A 24,217-nucleotide genomic window follows, 5' to 3' on the forward strand; every position below is an offset into this window, starting at 1 on the left:
CTCAAGCCGGCCGCCTCCAGAAACTCCTCTGGTTATTCGCGGAGAACCATGAGCGCGCCAGCGACAGTCATGAGCAGAAGTCCTGACTCCTCCCTCCAGAGTTCCCCAAGACCCACGCGCTGCGGGCTCTGTACACGGCCTCCCGGCATCCCCCGGGCGCAGGGGGGACTGCCATGCCTTGGCCCTGCGGGTGGTGTCCTGTGACGCGACCCTCCCTCTGAGGGCTGGGCTGGTTAGGACCCACCACGGTCCTCTCCCTCCCGCTGTCTTGCTGATCCTGTCCTATGGCTGCCTACCAAAGAGTAAAAATCTGTCCATCCCTGCACCTCTCACGTTCACACAGGAAGACACTGGAAACGCGGCGGCCGCGGCCAACCCTGTCTCCTTGCGGTTGCACTGGACCTGCCACTCACACCCGCGGCTTCTTTGGAGGAGCCCGCTGGATTTCCAAAAGTCCATTCCCCACACACAAGAGCACCGGAAGCACACTGCCCATGCCATGCGCAGAGCACAAACGAGCAAATGTGTGATGGCAGGGGGTGAAGAACCCCAAGACGCTGGTGGGGGCACCTGGGGCATGCCACGGGTCCAGATGCCCTTGCGATTTGCTTCCCTTTGCTGGCTTCTGACTCCAGGCTATGAAGGTGAGATGTGGCGAGCAGAGCAGAGAACCAGGGCAGCTGCCATGTCCACGGAGGGCGTGGGGCAAGTGGGGAGTCGGGAGCTCCCAGGCTCTGGGCCCTGCATCAGCCGACCCAGAGGCTCAGCCTTGTGGAGATCCTAGAGCTCCAGGTGTTTCTGCCCACGTGACAGCACAAGGAGGCAAGCCGAACTGCCTGACCTGAGCTCCACTCACACTCAGTCCCTAAGCTGGGACGTGACTCAGGAAGGGGCAGGGAAGGAAAGCTCCTCCGCACTTGCACCCACATGCACACTCACACCTGCGAATGCTCACGTATGAGCTCACATGAGCTCATATGCTTGCACACACTCACACATATTCACTCCAGGCTCACACTCACTCCTGCAGTCCTGAGGCTTGCACAGCCACACACATTCACAAACCCGCAAGTGCCCAAACATGCCTGTACACTCACACATGCCTCCACACACATTCACACACACCTACCTACACAAATACATTCACGCCGTGCTCACACTCACACAGTCCTGCACTCTCACCTGCTTACATGGCCACACCCCCCACATGCTCACACACTTTACCACACCTCTACACTCACATACACTTGCATACGCCTCTGTACACAGCTTCACATGCTCCACTCCATGCTCACACACCAGCACTCTTACATGCTTGCACAGCCACACATACTTGCACACACATGTACACACACATGCTTGTACACTCAAATGTGCTCACATACACATGCCTCTGCACACGCTCACAGTTGCACACACTCACATTCACATGCTCACACTCTTGCACACATCCAGGCTCACACTTGCACATATGTTTGCATTCACATGTGCTTACACACTCACACACACGCTTGTGAAGGCTCCCATACACATGCATTTGCACACTCTCACACTCATAATGGATTTACCAATTGCTCTGGTGTGAGGTGTCCTGAGTGGTCTCGAGGGTCAGCACCAAAGAACAATGACAGGCCTGTGTCATTAGCTAGCACACGCAGAACTCTGGTGTGTGTGTGTGTGTGTGTGTGTGCGTGTAAAGCCAGAAAAGCTCACCTGAATTAGGGCCATCATGGTTCCCTCACCAAATACCTGGCACCTTTATCTCTTTGCATCTCGATGATGCACGGTGCTGATTACAAAGTGCCTCAGCTGGTAGGAAATGCACTTCATTTTTCTTCAAATGTGCTTTTTATTCAGTTCACAGATGAATCCAATTAGCATATCATTGTGACTGATTAAATATGCCTCATGTAAATTTACATGTCAAAACATGGTGAACTTAAACGGATAGACAAGGCTGCCGGGCGTCCGTCAACAGCTCTCCAGGCACAGCCAACTCGAAACAGAGGAGCTGAAGTTTCAATCCGCAGTCGCTACCAGGTAGAGACAGGCAGAGGCAAGAGCTGGTGCTACTCATGCGTGAGGGGAGGGAATGAATATAGACGTTTGCCTCTCTTTGTCTCTCACGAAAAGCTATTGACAGGCGACCCCCGTCTGCGTCCAAGGCTGTCACATCGGATGAGCTCATCAGGTGACGGAAATTCGGCCTCTGATCCAGGAGAGGTCCCTGGGCACTAGAGTCCAGGCTGTTTCAAAGAGATTAATTATCTTAGACGCAGGATTAAATTAACATGGGAATGACTTCTACTAGAGGGAATTTTTTTGTTAAACATGTGCTAATGTTTATTATGCAATACATTTTCTTATCATAAGTGATCTCCTTTGATGTCCTATTCATTTGTTCATTGGTTTCTGACATTCTTTTCAGAAGAGAGCAAAATCCCAAGGATGGAAACTAGATTGTGTTGATGGAGAGCCTTCACTGAATTCCTCTAAAAGCAATGACCATGGGTTTTGTGGTTGATTTGGGGGAAAGGTTTAAAACAACGAATGCTATGAAGTTTGGTTCAGCCACCACAGCCAGAAACACATCCTGGGGAAGCCCTGGCTCTGTCATCACAGGTGGGCGCTGTCACTTCTCGGCCACATGTGGGGCCTCCTGGAGAGAACTTGGCTCAGGAGCACAGCTGGCTGGTGGCCCATCCACACTGCCCCCTTGAGCCACCATGTCCCCTCGGGGCCACACCTCCCCAGGCCGCTGCCGCCAAGACAGAGGGCGTGGGCTGAGAGGGCCTGAGACCCCCCTGTGTCTGCCTGACTCACAGCCCTTGCCATCCGTTCCACCCTCCGACCCCACCCATGCCTGCTTCTCAGCACCCCAAGGGGTGCACCACCTGTAACAGACACAGCTCTGCTCTTTCGGCATCACCTCGAGGGGCACATGACTCTTTCAACCACAAACAATGTCAATAAAAGTGTTTTTCATAAACTGACTCTTAAAGGGGTTTGTCGCTGGGGGCACGCATGGTCGCTTGGGAGGGAATCTCAGCAAGGGTTTGGAAAAGCTGGGGGGGAGGGCAGACGCCGCACGAGGAACAGACAAGTGCCCGGGGCTCAGAGAGGCGGCTTCAGCTACGTCTGGGGTGTAACTGGAGGAGCACGAGAAATGGGGAGGCCTCTGCATCTCCTCTGCATGGAGCTTTATTCAGAAGCTCAACTATTAATCAGTGTGGAAATAGTACAGGAGGAGGGAAAACATGCTCAGGGCCAACCGCAGCGCCTGACACCAAACACAGGGAGCTCGGCAGAGGGATGAGCAGTAGGACAAAACAGAAAACAAATTTTTTAGTGTGTCTTATGATAAATCGTTCAAGAGATTAAATTTGATTAATGCGGTAAAAGAAAAGCATTTAAACATAACAGGCATGTTCCAGAAAGCTGCTTAAAAGTTTCTTTTCATGTAAGTAGTGTTTCAGCCTGTTGAGGAAGATTTAAGGAAACCCCTGAGTGAGCGTAGAACCCTGCAAGACTCCTTTCCGAATTAGGCTGAAAGGGAACACTCATCCGGGGTGCACGTGAAGTGGGGGTGGGCCCGAAGGACGATATGGGGCTGCTCTCGGGTAACCCCGCTGGATCTTTCCTAGGCACGTGCCAGTGCAGGCGCTGCTCTCGCAAAGGAATCCAGCATGGAAATGCACCTCCGGAGGGACTGGGGTCACCTATGCCAGGGGCAACGGAAGGGAGGGAGGGTGCAAATACCACCAGACCCGCATTCGTGGGGGACTGCGGTCCGGAGGCAAACACACACTCCCTTCCAGGGTGCAGTATTCGTCCAGCAAATGCTTCAGATGCCTTCAGTGGCCAGGGGAGAGGCCCCAGAGCAGGCCAGGCCATGGGGTTGGGTCCCACATGTCCCAGACCGACAGATGTGTCCACCCGGACACACCGGGCTCCACAACCTCTGCCCCCAGACTAGACTCTTCTGCAGACATCAGGCCCCTGTCCGTTCCCATCCTGTGATGGGTCCATCTTTGCTTCCTTGTCCCCATGCAGACAGAGCTGGGGTGTGGCAGCCATCCGTTCCCGACCGCGCCCTCACCGTCCTCTCCTCTGCCTCATCTATCACCAAACCCCATGGCTGTCGCCTCCTGCCCGCGTTTGGTGCTCTGAGCCCCACGTGCCAGCACCCATGCAAGCCATACTTCTCCTTGGTTTCTCCACCCCCGTCTGCTATGTGGCTGCCCACGGAGGACAGCCACCACCAGCCCGGCTTTCCAACACCCCCTCCATGCCACAGACCCTTGCCGGTACCTGCCTCGGCAGGAATACCTTTCCCCCTCACACGGCTTTGTCAGCCCCCCAACCCGGTAATCACAACCTAAAAGGGTGTCAGTGTCCCCTAGACGCAGGTGCATCTCCTTGACAGACGCTCTGCAAACACGGGCTGCCCCATCCAACAACCAACACTTTCGTGTGTGATGGCGCGATGTCCGTCTCACCACCAGACAGACGGCACCAGCCAGCCTTGCCCGCAGCCCCCCAAGGGTCATGGGAAACGGGTTCCTTCCTCCCATCCTTGTGAGCCACACGGAAGTGCTGAAAAATCACTATGTAAGAGTCACTCTTGCACCCATTTTCAACAGAACCAAATTTTTGTCATGTACCCAGGGCTGGGTCGGCCATTAAAACCCTTCTAAGGGTCACTGGGGTCAGCTAGGGGACATTTACGACTAATCCTTCACCGGCCGCATCTCAGCCCAGTTCTCCACACAACTCAATGCTGCAGGACGGGAGTTCCACTGCCTCGGTTTCTCCTGCTCGATTCTGCTGTGACGTTATTAACTTGGCTATATTTCGCCTGCTGTGTTTTTAATCTGAAGGGCTCTGCCGGTGTGCCCAGTCGTGACAGGGTCGAGAACTCGGCTGACAGTGGTCACTTTACTATGGCCAGTGCTTTCTCAAGTCAAGACAAGAAACGATGATCTGACGTACATAAAACCAGGAAAATAAGCATCTCTTTGGAGAGATACTGGGACTTCACGGCTCTGGTAAATGCCATTTCAACGGTCAGTAACTTTACATTTATGTGACATGAAGTGTCCTTAGAGGTCGTAAACCTCAGAAACGAAGACAAGCCACAGATGGACGCAGTGGCCGCGACAGGACGGCTGCCTCCACAGGGACCCCTCTGCACCCGCCGCCTCGCGACTGGCTCAAGCCGGGGTGTGTCCGGTCCTGTCGGTGCCGGTGGGCACGGGAGCTGCTGCCGCTACACCCCCCGTTTGCCGCTCTATGTCCTAACTTAGCAGAAGAACGAGAAATGGTCTCCAATCGACCCGACCTGCTTTCTCACCCAGGCTGCGGGTGCGGCTGGCTCGCCCCGCGGCACCTGCGTCCCTTCTGGTGGGCGAGGTCTTTCTGCTCTTGGCGGGGCATGCCTCCTCCCTCCCCACAGGTCAGGCCTGCCCTGCCCTCCCTTTGTTCACTACGTGCGTGTGCATGCACTTCCCCTCTGTCCACAGACTGTCCCTCCCTGAGACTGCTAGCCCCAGGAGGGCAGGGGTAGCACGTGGCTGGTGGCCTGCACTCACACAATGTCTGCCCCAAAGCGGGAGCTCGGTACACATAAAGGATGGACGGGGCCGAGGAGGAGGGGGCAGGGTGGCCAGGGCTGGGGTGACAGCGGTAGCCAGGTTCCACGTTCTCACTGTTGTCAGGCCTTGCGCCGAGTCCCTGACTCCTTGTTCACTCACTTCTCATGCCTCCAGGTGGCAGGCTTCTCGCTCACCTTGCAGCCCAGAGTGGCTGTCACTTGCCTGAGACCTCGCGGCAACAGAACAGAGCCAGGCCTGCTGTGGCTTCCCTGTTCGTGCGCCTCGCGTGCCGTTCCAGAGGCAAGAGGAAAGTAGAGATGAGCGGGAGGCTTCTGCTTGTCCCCACGTGGTGACGGGGGCCAGTCTCCATGCCAGACACGGAATAGCCAGAGCCAGTGGGATCTCCCCGCCTCCATTCTCCAGAGTTTTGTGAAGGATGGTGTTAAAAATAGAGGCAAGGGGCGCCTGGGTGGCACAGCGGTTAAGCGTCTGCCTTCAGCTCAGGGCGTGATCCTGGCGTTATGGGATCGAGCCCCACATCAGGCTCCTCTGCTGGGAGCCTGCTTCTTCCTCTCCCACTCCCCCTGCTGTGTTCCCTCTCTCGCTGGCTGTCTCTATCTCTGTCAAATAAATAAATAAAATCTTTAAAAAAAAATAGAGGCAAGATAAGAAAAGCAGGTGCAAATGGCCATCACCTGTGGTGGAGCAGAGGGGACACGGGGTGGAGTTGGGGCCTGGTGCCCCGTCCCAGCCTTGTGGCCTGTGAATGGACACTCCACCTGCCCCAGTCGGTACCTCTGACTGGGCAACGTGGGGAAGAGCTCTGCCCTCACTTTCAACCCTGCCAAGTTACATGCACTTGTGAGTGCTCCCTGTAACTGACGGCGGGAAACCCCAATGCTGAGCACGGCTAGCGGGAGAGCAGCCCTGGGCTGGGTAAATGGGTGTCTCTCTGGTGGCCAGCAGAGGGGCTGCAGGCCAGTTCCCTGTGTGCAAGAGCACGTCCTGAGGTCTCCTGGTGCTCCCAGGGGCCCAGCCGGCCTCGTCCAAACCCAAACAGGGAGTCTTTCTCAGCAGAAAGCTTTAATCTTGCAAACCCGTTGCTGTATCTCTTGTCCAGCATGTCAGAGTTTCCTCACTTTATAAATAACAGGACAACTATGAGCAATTTACGGAGAAGAGACCACATTCCAGTATAAGGGGCTGCGGACATTTGGGCTGCCTTACGTCCCTGGTTTAGGCTTACTTTGCTTGTCTAGGACCTGGCGGTTTGTGCCATAGCAGTCCCTCAGCGAGCACACAACCTGTATCGCTCAAGACACACACAGAGACCCCCGCAACTCTGGAGGCCAGAGACGACGCAGGTGCGGGCAGGGCTGCGCTCCCTCGGGCGCTCCAGGAGAGGGCCCTTCCTGCCTCTTCCAGCTCCTGGGGTCTGCAAGCCAGCCCTCCCCCTTCTCTGCCCCCTTTGTGATGTAGGCTTACCCCGTGGGTCTCTGTCCTCTCGTGGCATCTCCCTCTCTGTGACCAGGACCCACCCCAATCCAGTATGACCTCCTCTTAACGTGATGACATCTATAGAGACCCTCTTTCCAGATAAGGCCACGTCACAGATCCTGGGGTTGGGACTGGACGTGGCTCTGGGGGCAGCATGCCACCCACAACAGGCGGTAACACAAGCCACCACTCCCGCGAGTCCAGGGGCTAGAAGCGTCACACGCATCATCTGCATCTGAACGTGGAGAGGGTTCTGAGTCGGTGACCGCATGAGGAGAGGCCGGGTCAGCCTCGTCGAGAAGGGACACTGTGCCTCGGTGTTCATAAACCACGCCGCCTCATGGCGAGCCATCGGCCTGACGTTCTGACATCACCAGGGGATAAAGCACACATCAACGCGGGTAAACCGACGGAGCTCTCCTTGGCCGAGACGGGGCTGCCGTCCCCACTGCTCAGCCATGCCCGATTACAGCCGCGTCACGAATTAAAGGAACAAAACCAGCCCAGCTGCTCCACTTAAAGAGATGTGCGCCCGCCTCTGCCATTACTCACGCGCAAGCGACCCAGACACTGAGAAATGGGAGGAGGGACCTCAGTCGGTGCAGGATGAAGCCAAGGGCAGCTCTCCACACACTCGACAAGAGCCATTCCCAACCCATGTCAGCCACGGCTCCTGTTCCGGCTACTGCACGTCTGGTGGCAGCACATGCGTGAGCGCTTTGCAGAGAGGTGGCCCATGAAGCAAACACCCTCCAGGCTGAAGCCATTCCGAGGAGAGGGCAGACCGCTCTGTGGCCGCTGGTGCCACAGTGTCAACAGTCAGGGGCCCACGTCTAGGGGGTTTCCAGAGAACATTTTGGTTGCGGACCCAGAGGAAGCAAAGGAGGGGAGGGTTCCGTGTTCAGAGCCACTGCGTGTGGGTAGGAGAGCTCTGGACGAAACCGTGGCGGAGGGCTCCTTCCCTCCTAGCACCGTGACCCCAGCACAGACACCCGGAACTGCTCGGTGCAGCCCCAGAAGGACCCGACGTGGAGTCTGAATGAGAAGGCTATTCATCTGTGGAAGCCTCACGGTCAAACGTTGCACGAGCCACTCTGAGTGTGGACAACGAACAACGCAAGTCCTGTCGCTCACGGGGAAGCATCTGACACTGTTTCGACCCAAGGAAGTGCCGAATAACCAGGGACGTGGCCATTCGTGAGAGGCAGCACTGAGCTCAGAAACACCCCGAACACCGTTTCACTCCTTCAACCGTGAGAGCCAGAGCCCACGGCGCTTGAGCCCCTGTCTAGCTGTGGAAATTCAGGCCCTGAACCAGTTTCCAGCAACGAGACCAGCACGGGAGCAACTGCACGGGCAACCTCACTCTTCCAGGGAGGGGTGCTGACCGTACTTCACGCATGGAGAAAGTGGGGTTCCCAGAAGATGCTCTCTGAGAAGCAGACACGGCGACCAAAGTCAGCATCGCCTGACCCACCCTGGGCTGCAGCCAGCAGGCTCCTTTGAGCCAGGACATGACATAACGTGGGAACGGAGGCTGCTGGTTCCTTGGGCACCTTCAGGAACACTCGGGGACCGGGGAAACCTGGGCTGCTCCTCCAAGGTCACCACAATGTCATTCAGCACCCAGTGAACTAATGGCTGTTCTGCGTCCTCAGACAGACACGCACCACACACACCTGCACACACATACACTGAGCACACGCATGTACACAGCACATGACCGCACACACACACCTGCACTCACCACCTGTACCTGCACACACTACACACATGCACACACGAGCACACACCAAACACACCTGCACACATATGCTGCATGCAATTACACACATATACACACCTGCACACACTTACAGTACTTACACACCAAACATACCTGCACACATATGCTGCGTGCAATTACACACATATACACACCTGCACACACCACACACACTTACACATCAAACACACCTGCACACATATGCTGCATGCAATCACACACATATACACACCTGCACACACTACACACACTTACACATCAAACATACCTGCACATATGCTGCATGCACTTACACACATATACACACCTGCACACACTACACACACTTACACATACTAAACATACCTGCACACATATGCTGCATGCAATTACACACACACACACGACACATTACACACATCACATATACACCACACACACGCGCTACAGGCACTGACACACATGCACACATCAAACGTACCTGCACATCTACCCAGGTACCACACACACGTGTGCACACTCAACTCCTCTGCTCAGGATGTGACCCTGGGCAGACCCTTGGGGGTGGGGGTTAGGTACAACCCTAAAACACACTCCACCTGCTGTTCTGCACTACCTCGTGTTCCGTCTGCGTGGATTCCCCGTGTTCCGGAGTGCGGCACTTGTAGCTCTGGGCCCGCACACAGGCCCCCGTGTCTCAGACCCTGTCGGTGCCCTGCCTATTTCCGGGCACCGACGGGCAACATCTCCGTGGGACAGTGGCACTGCAGATATCTGTGCATGCCGGCTGGAGGCAGAGCGGTCCCTGCCTCCAAATAGAGTGAGAACCCTCCCACACCACAGGAAGGCAAGAACACGGGGTTAATTCTGCACAGTCCAGTAGAAAATAGCCAGATACGCAGAGCAACTTCAGTTTAGAATCGCTCAACTCAAACTCAGTCTGAAGATGTGTGGAGAGCTCTGAGTCCGGGCACCTGTAAACCAACTATGTCAGGGACTGGACAAGGTTCCTGAAAGACAGCTGAGGCCGCAGGCTGGGGGGAGCTGTGGGACCACAAGCAATGGGCTCCACCTTCACCCCCGGGCACAGGGGGACAAGCCACGGGTGCTACCTGTTAAGTTCCCCACGCTCCCTGAACCCCCAATAGGTCTGGGCCCAACAGCTGCTGGTGGTTTGGGTTCCTACCCCCTCCGACACTCCCTCCCACCCCACAGGGCAAGAGGCACAAGCAGAACTGGAAGGACAGCAAGAGAGGGGTACTCTGTCTTAACATGGCCTTGTGCACTCCTGTCTGGGACTCGCCCCACGTGAGCAGACATGTCACCCTACACCTCTGTCCTCTGGGAAAGGGAGGAGACAGCACCTTTGAGTGGACCTGGGGGCAGTAAGTGAGCAATTCACGGTCACTGTTCCCGCCAGGACTGTCCCAGGATGAACAACCATCACACATCTGTCTGCAAAGCATCTGAGAGGGAGCCATCCACAAAAGAGAGCCACTGACACAGAGAGAGCGAGCTGTCTACACAGAGAGAGAGCACCTTCTACACAGAGAGAGCTAGCTGTCTACACAGAGAGAGCACCATCTACACAGAGAGAGAGCTAGCTGTCTACACAGAGAGAGCACTGTCTACACAGAGAGAGCTAGCTGTCTACACAGAGAGAGCACCGTCTACACAGAGAGAGCTAGCTGTCTACACAGAGAGAGCACCATCCTACACAGAGAGAGAGCTAGCTGTCTACACAGAGAGAGCACTGTCTACACAGAGAGAGCTAGCTGTCTACACAGAGAGAGCACCGTCTACACAGATAGAGAGCTAGCTATCTACACAGAGAGAGCACTGTCTACACAGAGAGAGCTAGCTGTCTACACAGAGAGAGCCGCTGTATTTAAAGGATGCCAATGGCGCCATCTTTCCCAGAACAACCCTTTTCCTTTTTCAAGTCCTGTCTTCTTCTATGTGACCTGAAACCCTCGATTTGAGGAACTCCCCGAAGTCCATGTGCAGGGACAGTTGCTGCTGGTGGGGGCGGGAAGAGAAAGGTCCACTCTCCCAACGAACAGATCGACCACCAGCTCAATCACACTGTTCTCCAAGCGTTGTTGGACAAGAATTTTCACCTGCTCTCTGTACACTACACGTAAGTGTATCACAGACCCAACTGGTTAGCTGGTGTCCCTGGAATGTGGGGGGCACGAGTCGAGACGGTGGCACAGAGCAGCTCACCTAGGAACTCACATGCGGTGACACAGAGGCTCAGCGTCACAAAGAGCTGAGCTAGAGGGGAAAGTGCTAGAAGGGAAGGAGGGCAGGGAAACACTACCAGAGAGGATACAACACAGCATGACGGATGACACGGTGTGCGCGACAGGAACAGGACAGGGTGCGACAGATGACACGGTTCCACCCGACACATCCTCCTAGCAGAGAAACGCTCCTGAGGGGCCCACAATGTAGGCATGAGCCTCCCAGCAGCCTGGGCGAAGAGGAACACACGGGAGGCAGGCCATTCCTACCGCGTAGTGGCAGAAGTCCTAACGGGGCGCCAGCCTCGATCCCGGCCTCCAGCCCCAGGGGTTAGGATGGGTTTTCTGGCCGGAAGACTTGGAGAAGCACCCTAATCAGCTGCAGGTGTTTTCCCGCAAGCATTTCTTCATCATGGAACCAAGGACAGGAGGTCATGGCAGAGCCCTGGGAAGGTCCCAGAGGGCCCATCTGCAGGGACACAGACCACCCCTGGGCACGCAGGCCCCCAGCGCCCGCTGCTCTCCGGTGAAAGGTACGTCTCAGCTCAACACAGCAGGGGCAGAGGCTGCTGGCCGTGGGGCCGGTGAGGACAGAGAGCCAGCCAGGGCTGTGCTGGCCTGCAGGGAGGAGGACGGCAGCCACATGGCCCGCCGGCCAGGTCACGGGCACTTGAGGTTCATGTCTTCACAGCGAGGGGATCGTAAGTGGAATCTTCACCAAACGGATGCTGGAAATTCTTTTACTTGTTCAGTTTTTTAGAATAAAGTCAAAAATCCACGAGGGCCTTCAAAAAATTAGCACATTCTAGATTTAATTACAGATAAAAGAAATCTGACTTTTATTAAATGATGATAAACTGCATATTTAGAGCGGAAGTTACCACGGAGCATGAGCACGCTACCGTCCGTCTCTGTGCTCTTCTAGAATAAAAGGGTCACACAAGCATTTGGTTCCAAACAGGTTCCTTCAGAGAGAGAACAAGGTGAACGCAGAGCAGAGCTCGTACAATGACCCTGTCGGGGACGGAGCCTGCTCTCCTCTCCAAACTGAAGCAGGCACTGATTTCTCCCCTGGGGCCGCAGTTTACTCATGGGTCCCAAGTCCCTTCCGACATGAACTCATGCTTCCGTTCACTTCTCCGAGGACTGCCGGACAGAGCCGTCTGTCTGTCTGCAAGCAGTCAGGGGAGCGGGAAGGTCCGCTATAGACGGGACTCAGTGGTAGCGGGCTGCCCTCTGGGTCCACGGGGTGCACGGCGAGCGCCCATTGCAGGTGCATCCGGCTCGCTCAGGCAGCTGAGTCCCCCACGCAGGGCCAGCGTCCCACTGGGGTTCGTCTCAGCGCCCCTACGTGGTGCTTCTCCCTTCGGAGGCACCTTCGAACATATCCCAGTCCTGCAGCGAGAAGGCAGACCAGTGGTAAGCGGGCATCGTGGGACGTGCACGAAACGCCATCCTGACACAAGGATGATTTTCTCTCATAAAGATGTCGAAATTAAGATTACATTTGGAAACAGTTCCCTTGAGTTGTCCCAGCCTCACGTGACCGCCCCTCCTGGAGGTGCCTGGCCCATCTAGATGTGTTTCCGTGACAGAGCAGACCCCTGGGGCAGGCTGGCAACCGTGGACCCACAGCCGGCCCTGAAACGGAGTGCTTTTGGGTCCCGAGCCGAGCCAGCAAGCAGCAGAAACCTAGCAGACTTTCAGCCCTTTGTTGGTCACCACACTCCAGCGTTATGGGGCGAGCAGTCACCGTCCTAGACCAGAATCATAAATTAGAGGGAGTCAGGCTGCACATTCCTCTTTCCTGGAACTCCTCTCCCTACACCCCACAGAAGTGGGCTATTGCTGACGCTGGTGGCCAGGGTCAGAGGAAGTCTGGGATGTGTTTTCAGGGGTGCGGTGTCGGGTCAGGATGAAGTTTTATCTCCACAAATGAAAATGCCATAAACATGCTTTTCAGTGAAGACCCTCCGTTCAGGGAGTCTCATGAAATAGCAGAAACACGTTCCACATGCCGCATGTTTTCCTTTGCTCCACGTCATTGTTCTCATCAAACCCAAATACTGATTGCGCTCCGTGCCGTGGGCAAAACACCAAGCTGGGCAGTGGGGTCTGAAGATGCATGAGACGTGGCTCTTGCCCACAGCAGTTAATGCCACCAGGCAAGAGGGTCTGACCCTGGCAGCTGGGCCCCACATCAGAGTGTGGAGGGTGATCTGTTAACAAGTTCCCAGCCAAGCTGGCATTTTGAGGACCACTGGCCTACAACTTTGGGGTCAGCAAATGTTCTCTGTAAAAGACCACAGTAAACAGCTCAGGCTTGGCAGCCACAGAGAAGATGTGAAGGGTGATGCAGAGTGCCAGGAGGCCGGTGTGGCCGAGGGCCACAGCTGGCCAACCCCGGGAAGGGGTGAGGCAGGGCGTGGGTCGGGGGCAGGGACGAGGAGGTGCTGGGCGGTTGAGAACTCACAACACGGCGCTCTAAGCTCTCCCCGAGAAGCTGGAGAAGAGGCAGGGCGTGGGTGTGAGGACAGGACGGGGCGGGCACCCAGAGTGCAGGGGTGCAGGTAGGGGTGACCTGACAGGGCTCTGCTGGGCGGAAGGCCTCAGCAAAACAAGCAGCCCCGGGCCCTGGCTCCCCTTCCTTCCCCTTCAATGCTGGGGACCAAGAGCGGAGGAAGGCGACCGTCCTGGCGGGGCTGGGGGCACCACGTGCTGCTCTGCATGCTGTCCGTGCAGTGGACTCCCCTCTGCCCAGGTCCCCACGGCCCTCAGAAGCCCAGCACAGGGCGGTGAAATGGCACCTCCACAGGAAAGCATCTGTTGGTGGGGTCAGCTGGATTCATGAGGAAAGAGCCCAAAATCAAAGAAAGCACTGTATGTGGGGACCCTTCAGACACGAAGGCTTCACTCTGGTCACCACCCTTACAGCGGCTTAAACTCAGCTTCGCCGCGAACGGTCTCTTCCAGCACGTGTCGGCTGAGCCACACGCGGGTTTGCTGGGGATGTCGGTGCGGTCGTGGGGTTGGCGAGACTTCCTAACGCGCCATTTTATGCCCTGGAGGGAATTATATCCACGCCTTTGCCGAAGACTTTCACTCTGAATTTGCTTTCCTGTGCTTAGTGATGATTGTAGGGAAACAAAACGTTGATCCAGCGCAAACTGCGTTTACGTTTAGAAGGCATCACCTACCGGGCGCATCTACGCAGGGCCGAGGTGCCGGCACAGAGCAGGGCCCTCCCTCCGAAGCTGCCTTCCCGTGATGTGAATGCCGCGAGCCGCTGCTGTCCCCCGGCGACCGTCAGCAGCCCCCGGCTTCCCTCACGTTCCCCACGGCCAGCATCTCAGCAGCGCGCAGGCCTGCCCTCATGCAGGAGGGAGTCCAGAGTGCCACGGCGGCCCACGCATCTCCCACCCGCGGCAGGAAGAGCTGTGGTTTCACGTTTCAGTGCACCACCTGTGGGTCTGACCAGGTCACCACGCTTCCACGTTCTCCACACAGTATGCCATGACCTCCAACCTCACAAGACGCCGCTGTCAGCCCCCCGCCAAAATGAGAACCTCCCTGAACGACTCTGTGTCGCGATGAGCTGGCACGATGTCTTTTGGACTCCACGCATTCCAGGCTCAGAAAGATGACAGCAACTCACAATCCCACACCCTTTAGGGTTTGAATCTCGTCTCCCACCGAGTTCATCCTACGTTGTTTGATGCTATTGTGGCCCCAAGGAGCATAATTACTAGTCCTGTGTCTGACAGAGAAGGAGCCCAGAGCTTGCAGAGACTGAACAATCATCCGAAGTCTTGAAACGGGAAAGCAGAATAGAGACTGGGACCCAGGCCCTGAACCCACTCCCCTGTCCTCCGCGGTTCTCCCTTCCCAGCTTCCACGGTCATGGGACAGCAGAGCAGACACCCAGACAGAGCTGGGGACACTGGAACTTGTCTAGCCTGGCTCACTCTTGATGGGGCCATCATTACAGTTGAGACAGCCCCAGTGGAGACACGGGGTAAGGTAAGAAGCCGTCCTGCCCTCAGCTCCGCTAACTACCTCCACCGTGCAGGGTTCACACGTCACCCAGCTGAGCACTTTCTGCCTGCTGGCTGGTGGGCTGATTGCCAACGACCTACGGAGCCCTCCCTCACAGCAGGTGGAAAAGGTGTGCCCTGTGTACACCACCGTGTCTTCCCCATGGAGAGGTGTCCCAGGGCCAGAGGGACGTGGGCGCCAGCCTTGCTGTGTCAACCACTGTCTTCATTTTCAAGAACGAGCCTCCAGAGTCTAGCACGCCAGGCCGGAGGAAAATGCGGCTGACAGATGGGAAACAAGCCCCAAGAGCACAGAGCCGGCTCCGCGGGCGTGCTGGCCAGCAGTATCGGCCAGTGCAACGCTCCTGCTTCCCGCCCACGTGCCAGCAGACTCAGGCCGGTCCGGAATGCCAGGGCCCATTCCCACCCGCCCCAGGCAGCTCTGGGCTCTGACACCTTCCTGACCCTCTGCCCTGCCAGTGAGAGGTCCTCTCCCGAGTCCTGGCATCTGCGGGACCTGCCCTGGGGATGGCCGGCCGGGGGACAGTTTGCCAGCGCCAGGCATTCTGCGTGGCAGCCACGTGCTGATGGGCGCTAGCAGCCGGAGGGGCTAGTGTGCCACACGCCTGTTGTGCAGGAAACAGGGGGCAATCCAAGGGCTGAAGACCTGAGCGCGCCTGTGGGGGGGCGGGGGCGGCCACCCGCACGAAGAGGCCCTCCCCGCCTGCCCCATCGCCACCAGCTGAGGGACAGGCGCCGAGGGCTGCACAGGGAGCGGCTGGACTGGGAGCTGCCACGGGAGGCCCGGCCACTCCGCTGCTGCTGAAACCTCAGGTACGGGTGCGCAGGGCTGCGGGCGCAACGGCAGCCGGCCCTGAACTAGAATCGGGTGTGCTCAGCCGTCCCCATTGCCGCGGGGACCGCGGTTTATGAAAGAACCGCAGGAAGGTGGCCTCTAACAGACACTGGAGACCGCCTGCCACGCAGGCCCAAGGGCAGCGGTGTGGCGGATGGAACCTGGGCTGGGAGGGCATGTGTCCGTGTGCCCTGGCGATGAGGTCACACGAGCCGCTCCCTGCACACAGCGGGGGCCACCCCAGCCCTGTCCCTGTCTCCTCACCAGGTGCCTATCTTGAAGCAACTCCTTACAAGCTTACCTGTAGCCCCAAGGCCCTGTTTTCAAAACAAGGCCCCTCCTGTTCAGGCACGAATGCTAACGTTTTCACGTGAAAACGATGAGAGAAAGGAGGAAAAGCAGTCACGTGCGGACAAGCTACACTGCCTGGGGGAACAGGAAGGAGGGGGTGCAGATGGTAACGGGGGTGGCCGAGGGCGAATTCAGAGTGTGCCCTCCCGTCCAGCGGGAGTGCCCATGTGGCCTTGGCCACGGAAACACCCAGCTTTCTCAAGTCAGCCGCTGCCTCGACAGAGAAACCCACGTGGTGGGAAGAGAAACGCCGTCGGAGTGGTCACGCGGCCCAGTCCCTGGCCTGTGCTTCCAGCCGGGGTGGACCCGAACCACAGCTACGAACACCAACGGCCCTCATCTGCACGTCTCATTCCAGGCGCACCTCGTCCCACATGAAAGTCCTCCCCAAACTTCCCGAAGCAGCTTCCCGGTGCTCGGGTTGCCCCCCACTTCTCTGTTTCCCTCGCCCCACATGCCATCTCCTGCCTGCCGAGCATGCTGCGAGCAGACTCGGAGCGTCAGAGCCCCGTCACCCGTTCTAAGCCAACAGCACCTCAGACCAGGATGGCCGCCAGAACCGTCTCCGCACCTGGGCCCTCCCTTCCCTCACACCCAGTCGGCACCGCAGGCAAACTGACCCTGCTCGGTGTTACAGGTCAGGTCACGCCAGAAGCTTCTCCACTCATACCAAGGAAGGGCCCAAGACCCACCGACGTGGGTTCCCCAGATGCTGATTTGGACAAGGATCTGAAGGCCGGTTCTTCGGGGGAACACGGAGAGCTGTGGTCAGTGAGGGGACACCACAGGGCATCGCCCACCAAGAGAGGGCTGTGCTCGGACAGGTGACCGGCTGCACACAGCTCACAAAACGCAGACTCACGACAAAGCGCTCATGTGCGTGCGATCGTGACCATCCACGGGCAAACAAGCAGCAGCTGTGGTTCCAACACCCATGGAGGGAAAGCAGTGTCAGCAATACCCGACCGTGTTGGGTGCTGTCGGCAGGCCAGGCCGCCCCATCTGACCCTCACGGAACCTACGGAGCCGGGGCTGCTCCCGTCTCACCAACAAGGGACCGAAAGTGAGGACTTCCCCAAATCCCCACAGCTTGGAGGCGGCAGAGCACACACGAGCCAGGGTGACCTCAGGAGCCCAGCCCCGGGCAGAGTCAGCTTCTCTCTGACCCCGCGTCCTTCCACTTTGAGGGGTCTACACAGCGGGACAAAGCATTTATTCCACACACTGGGGTCCACATGAGACCCCTGTGCCCATGTACAGCCTGCTTGCTAGTGAAAGTGGACAGCTTCCACCTACAGTGCGAAGACCGTTGACTAACTTGGCAATATTTACTTAGCTAGCACCGTGGTCTGGCAGTGGGGCAAGAGGGCAGCAAGGGCTCTACCTGCGGGGCACAGCCTACCATCCAGCCTCGGGAAGGCTCCCGCTAGGTATTTCTTAAAGGATGTCGGAGCAGGGGGAAGGCTCGCCTGGCAGGCATGGTGGTCTAGGCCCTTCCAGCACGTGGTGCAGAGGACGTGGGGCTCTAGTTCCCATGCACCCCCAGCAGAAGGGGGTGAGCACGGGCAGAAGGCGGACCAGGAACAACAGAAGCACAGTAACCACCAGTGACCCCTGGGGAGCAGGGTGACTGAGGCTCTCAACAGCTGAAGGGAGGCCAGTCGCCACCTGGAGCAAAGGGGGTGGCGCCCGCTCACCCACCTGCAGGTGCGAATGTGCTCCTCCCGTAAGGGGGATCTGTGACACACTGTCTCCCGTTGTCTAGATGTGAACGTGGGACGGCGAATATCAAATCACGCGGTTTCTAGACTTTAGTTTACGCACCATCCCCAACCTCACCCTGAGCGTGGTTCCTGTATTTCCACAGAGGAAGCCCTGCAAATTACAACACACGAAATCCCCTCATAGCATCGACTCGTTTACACTCAGGATGAAGCCATGATGAGAACTGGCCTCCACAACTTCTAATTACAGAAACACTGCTCCGGAGTCCTCTCCAGCTGGGCCGATTAGCACAGCTCTGCCTCGCTGACAGCACTGCCCTCCACTCCAGCAAACACTTGTCAAAATGCCAGACACAATTACCTGGCTGTTTAGAAGGGAGTGATGGGGCCAATGCCCTTCCTTTCCCATCACCCACCGCACCTCTGGGAGGCTGCCGCCGTCAGGCACTTGCTCTGGGGCCACCAAAGCCTCCGTCCTCCTGACTCATGTGCCCCACCGGCCTGCCGGGGGCTGGCCCCACCGTCACCCACCCTACAGGCAGCGCCAGCCTGTGCCCATCACCCCCTCATGCCTCCGCAGGTCAGATGGCGGGCTGCCTCACGCCCAGTGGGTCTGCTCCAAGGTCACCCGGGGCCTTGTCTGACGGCGGCTGGAAACAGCTCTCACGCCCGGCCCGCTCAGCTGGTTTCTCTTCAGAACACTTGCTATCTCTTGATGACCTGGTGTACGTGACCTACATTCTAGTGCTTCCATCATTCCACAGTGCACGTTACTACACAGCGTGCTGTGTGATCGAGTCACACCGTACCGCATGATGCCATGTCAGGGACCGCGCTGTGCCGGTCACGGTACGTTACAGAATGCTCTGTCTTGTGATACTCGGGATGCCACACACATCACACTTCTTCCCCGTTCTCGCCTTCCATGGGGGGCTAGCGTCTGCTGGGGCGGAGTGTCTCGTTGGCTCAGACAGAGTCTCTGCTACTGAACGACGCCTGGCCCGAGGCTGACCTCCAGAGGTATCTGCTGAGCGACTAAGTGGGACACTGGACTCAACGATGAAGCAGACTTCGAGAATCCACCGGTCCTCAGAGATAACAGGACTCGCTCACCCTGGGTGTGGATTTCTCACCGACAGGTCTGTGCCTTCCTACCCCGGGTCCCGCGCGAGCCCATGGCTGGGGGAGGAAGCAGGCCAGGCCTGCAATTTGCCCAGGAGCTCCGCTCGGGCTCCGTCATTTCCACACTGGGTAGCTCCCCAGGTCCCCCCCGCACCCCCACTGGGCCCCCTGAGCTCCAGACGCCACTCCTGCTGCCGCCGCACTCCCGACCCTGGTAGCCTCACTTCTGAGTCTGGTGCTACGGTTGAGCCCCCCGCATCCTTGCACTGTTCTGTGTCGGCATCTGATTCGTGACGCGTGCTGGTGCCGACAGACAGAGGTGCACTAGAAGGGAGGGACCACACGTGCTCGTGCAGCTGGTGCGGGACTCCTGACTCCGGTCTCATCCCGGCTCCACGTAGGCTGGTGGGGCGTGCAGGAGGAACGCCAGCCCTCCCGACGCGAGCTCCCTGTCCACACCCTCCTGGCGGCTGAGCAGCACGTGACGCACTCTCAGCACGGAGGGTGCGAGCACCTCTCTGCGGTCTTCCCGACGGAAGCATAGGCTGCCACCACATCGGTGTGCGGAGGACAGTGTGCCAAATGTTACCGTACGGAGCTCCTGAGCTCTCCAAAGCGCAGAACACCCCCCAATGATGGTGTGTCTCATGACAGTACAGTCACTTCTCTTCAGTTGCAGGAACCGCGTCTTTCTACCTGACGTGCGTCCTGCAGCTGGGCCACTGAGTCAGCCCCGGAGGAGACCTCCTCACCCACCATCTGCTTTTTGCTCAACAGGAACGAGGACTGTTGCTGTGACCCGACAGACCCTTCTCGTCACCAAACAAGTGAGAAGCCCGCGTTACCGCAAAGCGCCTCAGAGCCAAGCCTCCCTCGGAGAGAGCGTTCCACTCCAAACCACACCGAGGCCTTGAAAGAGACGATTGCTTATTCTCCGGGCTGCACAAGACGGGATGTTTCTCAGGACGTTCAAAGGGATGAGAGGCCTCTTTCTACACTTTCCCTTGAAACGTACCATCTATCGGTTCGGTCGGAGAAGCTCAACTCTTCCCCCGCAAGCAATAAGCAACACAGGACACAGAGCGGTCAGAGCTGGAGGCCAGGCTGTCGTCTCCTCCCAGGAGCGACCTCTCCAGCCTCCGGCCTCCGACCTGCCACCCCATCCCGCGCAGGGCACCTGTCTCCTGGCTCCCCTCACCCTCGCTTCTGTGTCTTTGTCCGCTGCCCATGGTCACTTCCCTCCGTGCCTTGTTCTAGTGTTCCACAGGCCTGGTGGATGCTGAGGCAGCTGCCTCGCCCTCCCGCACCGTCCACTGCCAGCACGCTCCCCGCTGACCTCGCCGGCAGGCCCTTGCCCGTCGGTCGGAGCTCTACAGGCCAGCCAAGCCTTGCATCCCCTCAACCTGGACCCTGCCTGAGGCAGCTGGGCAAACAGGAGCCCCGCCACCCGGGATGCGTGCTGGAACCTCAGCAAAGGCTGGTTTCTGAGCAGCAGCCAGCCTGTCCCGTCCCTCCCGCCGCGAGCAGGTCAGCGGGCCCCCCACCCCATCAGGAGCGCCCAGAGGCGTCTCACTCTCCACAGAGCCCACCGGCTGCTCTGGCCTGAGCCTCCCCATCTGTGTCGCGAGGGCTCAAAGAAGAGAAGCACCAGCATCACTTTTACCTAAAAATCCTGACTCTCTAAGTTTACATCTCAGAGAAGCGTGCAGAATCCTTGTGGACTCTTTCACTTCAGTTAATTTTTCACAGGTGTCTCATTCACCTGTAAATGAACACAAATTTTCCTCTCAATGCGCCTTTTCTAGCACGTCCAGGGCATCCTCCTTTTTTTTTTTTTATAATTAATTTTATTTTATTATATTTATGTTAATCACCATACAGTACATCCCCTGATTCTGATGTAAAGTTTGATGCTTCATTAGTTGCGTATAACACCCAGTCATCCTCCTTATTTTTCACTGGAAAAGTACAACTTCCTTTCCACACCCGAGATCCACCAGCCCGTCCCAACCTCAGCGACAGTGCAATGACCACAAACAGTTTCTGGGCCACACGTGGCAAGGGACACACGCACAGCATCTCCTGGAGCGCTTGCTGGGGCCCCAGTGGCAGGTCCCCCAACGGGTCACCCAGGGTGGATGGCACACGGTGTGACATGCCGTTCATGCTGCAGTGGGGACTCCTCTCTCCCCACCCGGACCCAGAGGCCTCCAGGTTTCAGATCCCTGTCCCAAGTGCAGCCGTGTGGACCCCCAGCCAGCCCCGTGTCACAGGAAGGAAGCCAATTCCCTCAGCCACAGGGAAGGCCAAGCCTGAGGGCTCCTTGTAGACACTGAAGAGACACAATCCCACACTGCAAAGTCTGATTTGGGACTGATTCTGGATTCCAGCCCCCAGCCCCGTTCCCCACCCTGTCCCTGGTATGCAGGCTCTGTGCCTTGGCCCTTCTCGTGGCCAACCTTTCCTCACCTTCCAGCCCACCTAAGAGCCACACTAGTCCTGGTCGCCAGCCCAAGGCCAGCTCCTCCGTGCAGCTTTACCTGGCGAGGCCCCCTCCCCTGGGTACCTGGCACTGTGTCCATGTCTCTGAAAGACAGGCAGGTTGCTGTCCTCTGGGTGTTGACGTCAGCCTAGGGCCTGCAGGTGCCTGGCCCAGGAGAGAGCCTAAAGCAGCACGAAGCGCTGGTGGCTGAACTGAGTGTGCTCACAGAAGGGCTCGTTTCACCGTGCCAGGCATGACTCTATTATCCTCTCCAAAGTAAACACACCTGCCCCCTTCACCCAGACTCCAGGAGGCTGGGCAGCACTCACTGACGCGGGGGCTTGGGGTCAAACATCAAGCGTACAGGGTACAGTTGTCCCGACCCCTCACTCTGTAGTCCACATTTGACGTGTTTAAAGCATTCCTGTGTCGAGAGCCAACTCTGGAAATACGCTCATGAAACCGCAGTGTCCAGAGATGAGCCCTGAGCTGGTGCCCACAGAGATGCCACAGGAGAGACGGCCTCTCCCTCTTCTGTGCAGACAATTTGTAAATCACAGCAGGACAGCAACACCATGGAGAGGAGACTCGCTAAGTCCTACCGAAGCTCTACAGGTAAATGAGAATGGAGCCAGGCTCCCGTTAACAAAAACTCGTGCAAAGTCATCACATCTTTGAATAAGGAGATGTTGTTACTTGAAATGGCACATGCTATCTCCCCAGCAAGATGAAAGAAAGAATGGTAGCCAAATGGCAAGTCTTAGAGGCTTAGTGTAGACAGGAGGGAGCTGGCTGACACGAAGGTCAGAGGGAGACACCCGCCAAGGACGGCCAACCAGCAGCTACACGGTCAGCAAGTGAGTCGAACCCGCCACCAAGCAGAGGCCCAGCACTGAAAACCTACCCCCTGCGTGCCAGGAGAGGGCGGTCCGGAGGCACAGGTGATCTCAGAGGCAGGGCAGCATGCGGGAGCTCCAGGAGTAAGTCTGGGAGCCCTGGGGTTAGGGGTGCGTGCTGCTGCAGACGGAAGAGGACTTAACCCTATCTTCTCTGAAAGGAGAAATGCAAAAGTCGTTGGAAATATACCACTTAAGAATAAACTGCCAAGGAAATGAAGAGCAGAAAAGGATTTCTCTGTTTTGCCCCATTCGATCAGATGGCGTGGCTAACGACCGGTTCCTAGACGTCCAGTGTGAGCACGCTGTCGTGTGTGCGGGGCTGACTTAGGAACGCACACACTGAGCACTCCCACAGCGAACACAGTGACCCCAGCGGTTTCTCTGCCCTGGCCACACAGAAGCACGTCCTCGTGCGCTTACTTTGGACGTTCACGAGCGCCTCGTGTTCAAGCCGAGCTTCATACGTTCAGCAGAAGGTCCAGAAAAGGATCAGGTAATAGAAGGAAGAGAACCGGCTGCATCTGCCCTCAGGACATACACCACCGACGTCTGAGGAGAACTAACGTGCTGTTACCTGCACGGCTAGTCATCGAGTTTTGTACCATCTTGCGTGAGGTTAGCAGACAAATTCCCTTGAAGTTTCATCAGCAGGATTGTGTCCCCTCACTAGTCTTAAGCCCCAAGGGGAGCCTCAAGCGTGATGCCAGGAAGCCCCCGAAGGAACCCACCGTGGGACCCGCTGCAGTGACTGGGTCTGCTGGCGGCCATCCCAGCAGAGGGAACACCACCGCGGCCCCCCCAGCAGGGCCGGCCCCAACCGGGCCGTTCAGTAGCTTGGAACGACAAGGGCTCCACCTCGTCTTTTACAACAACAAACCCCCCAAAACTCCTTTCCGTGTTAACACGTGAATATGTCTAGCGCTCAGTGAGCTCATTTCTCTTCCTGGTACCAACACCCTGGGGGACTTGGCCCTCGGCACCCACTACACGTTGGTATGTCTACTGCCAACCGTAGAATCCTAACATCACAGTTATTTTTCACCATCATTTTCCCACATAGTGTCAGGTACATTCATAACATCTACAATGATTCACAACATAAAATAACTAATTTTTTAACACTCTGCACGTGTGGGTTACCCGTCTGCACGTGCATGACGAGCACACTCGGCCCCACAGCTCTGAGGTTAGCACGAACGCACGGCTGTGACGCAGCAAAGTCAAGGCTTCAGGAAGTTGTTGCTATGATATGCAGACACGCATCGGACGTGCAATCTCCCCTTGGCCTCAGTACACAACATAAACGCATTTAAAATGACCAAGAAACTAGATTTTAAATCATCGACCTCATTCTCTCCAGAAAGCAATAAAATAAACAAAGGCTTTTGTCAGTGAGTACACAGTCATGATTGCCAAAGATAGAAAAGACTTCTTTCCATTTTATTCCATTCATTATCGCGTCTTGACGTTCCAGCAAATCCGATTTTGAAGGCATGACTCCCAGAACTGGGATGAATGGCCAGTTGTAAAACAACTGTGAATGTGTTTCTGCCTGAAAAAACCAGTAAGTGATTTGGTCTTAAATATGGTCAATGATAGCATACGCTGAGCAGCTGGGACGGTAAAACGGACGCTGGAGGGAAGGAGGAAGGAGTCAGAGCCACTGAC

General features: G+C 57.0%; 1 protein-coding gene across 1 annotated transcript in view; it reads right to left on the minus strand.

Annotated features, from left to right (window-relative positions):
- Positions 1–24,217, minus strand: part of PTPRN2 (protein tyrosine phosphatase receptor type N2) — a 735,412-nt gene that overhangs the window by 427,398 nt on the left and 283,797 nt on the right. The window lies entirely within an intron of this gene.

This window comes from Ailuropoda melanoleuca, chromosome 1, assembly GCF_002007445.2.
Source record: "Ailuropoda melanoleuca isolate Jingjing chromosome 1, ASM200744v2, whole genome shotgun sequence".
NCBI lineage: Eukaryota > Metazoa > Chordata > Mammalia > Carnivora > Ursidae > Ailuropoda > Ailuropoda melanoleuca.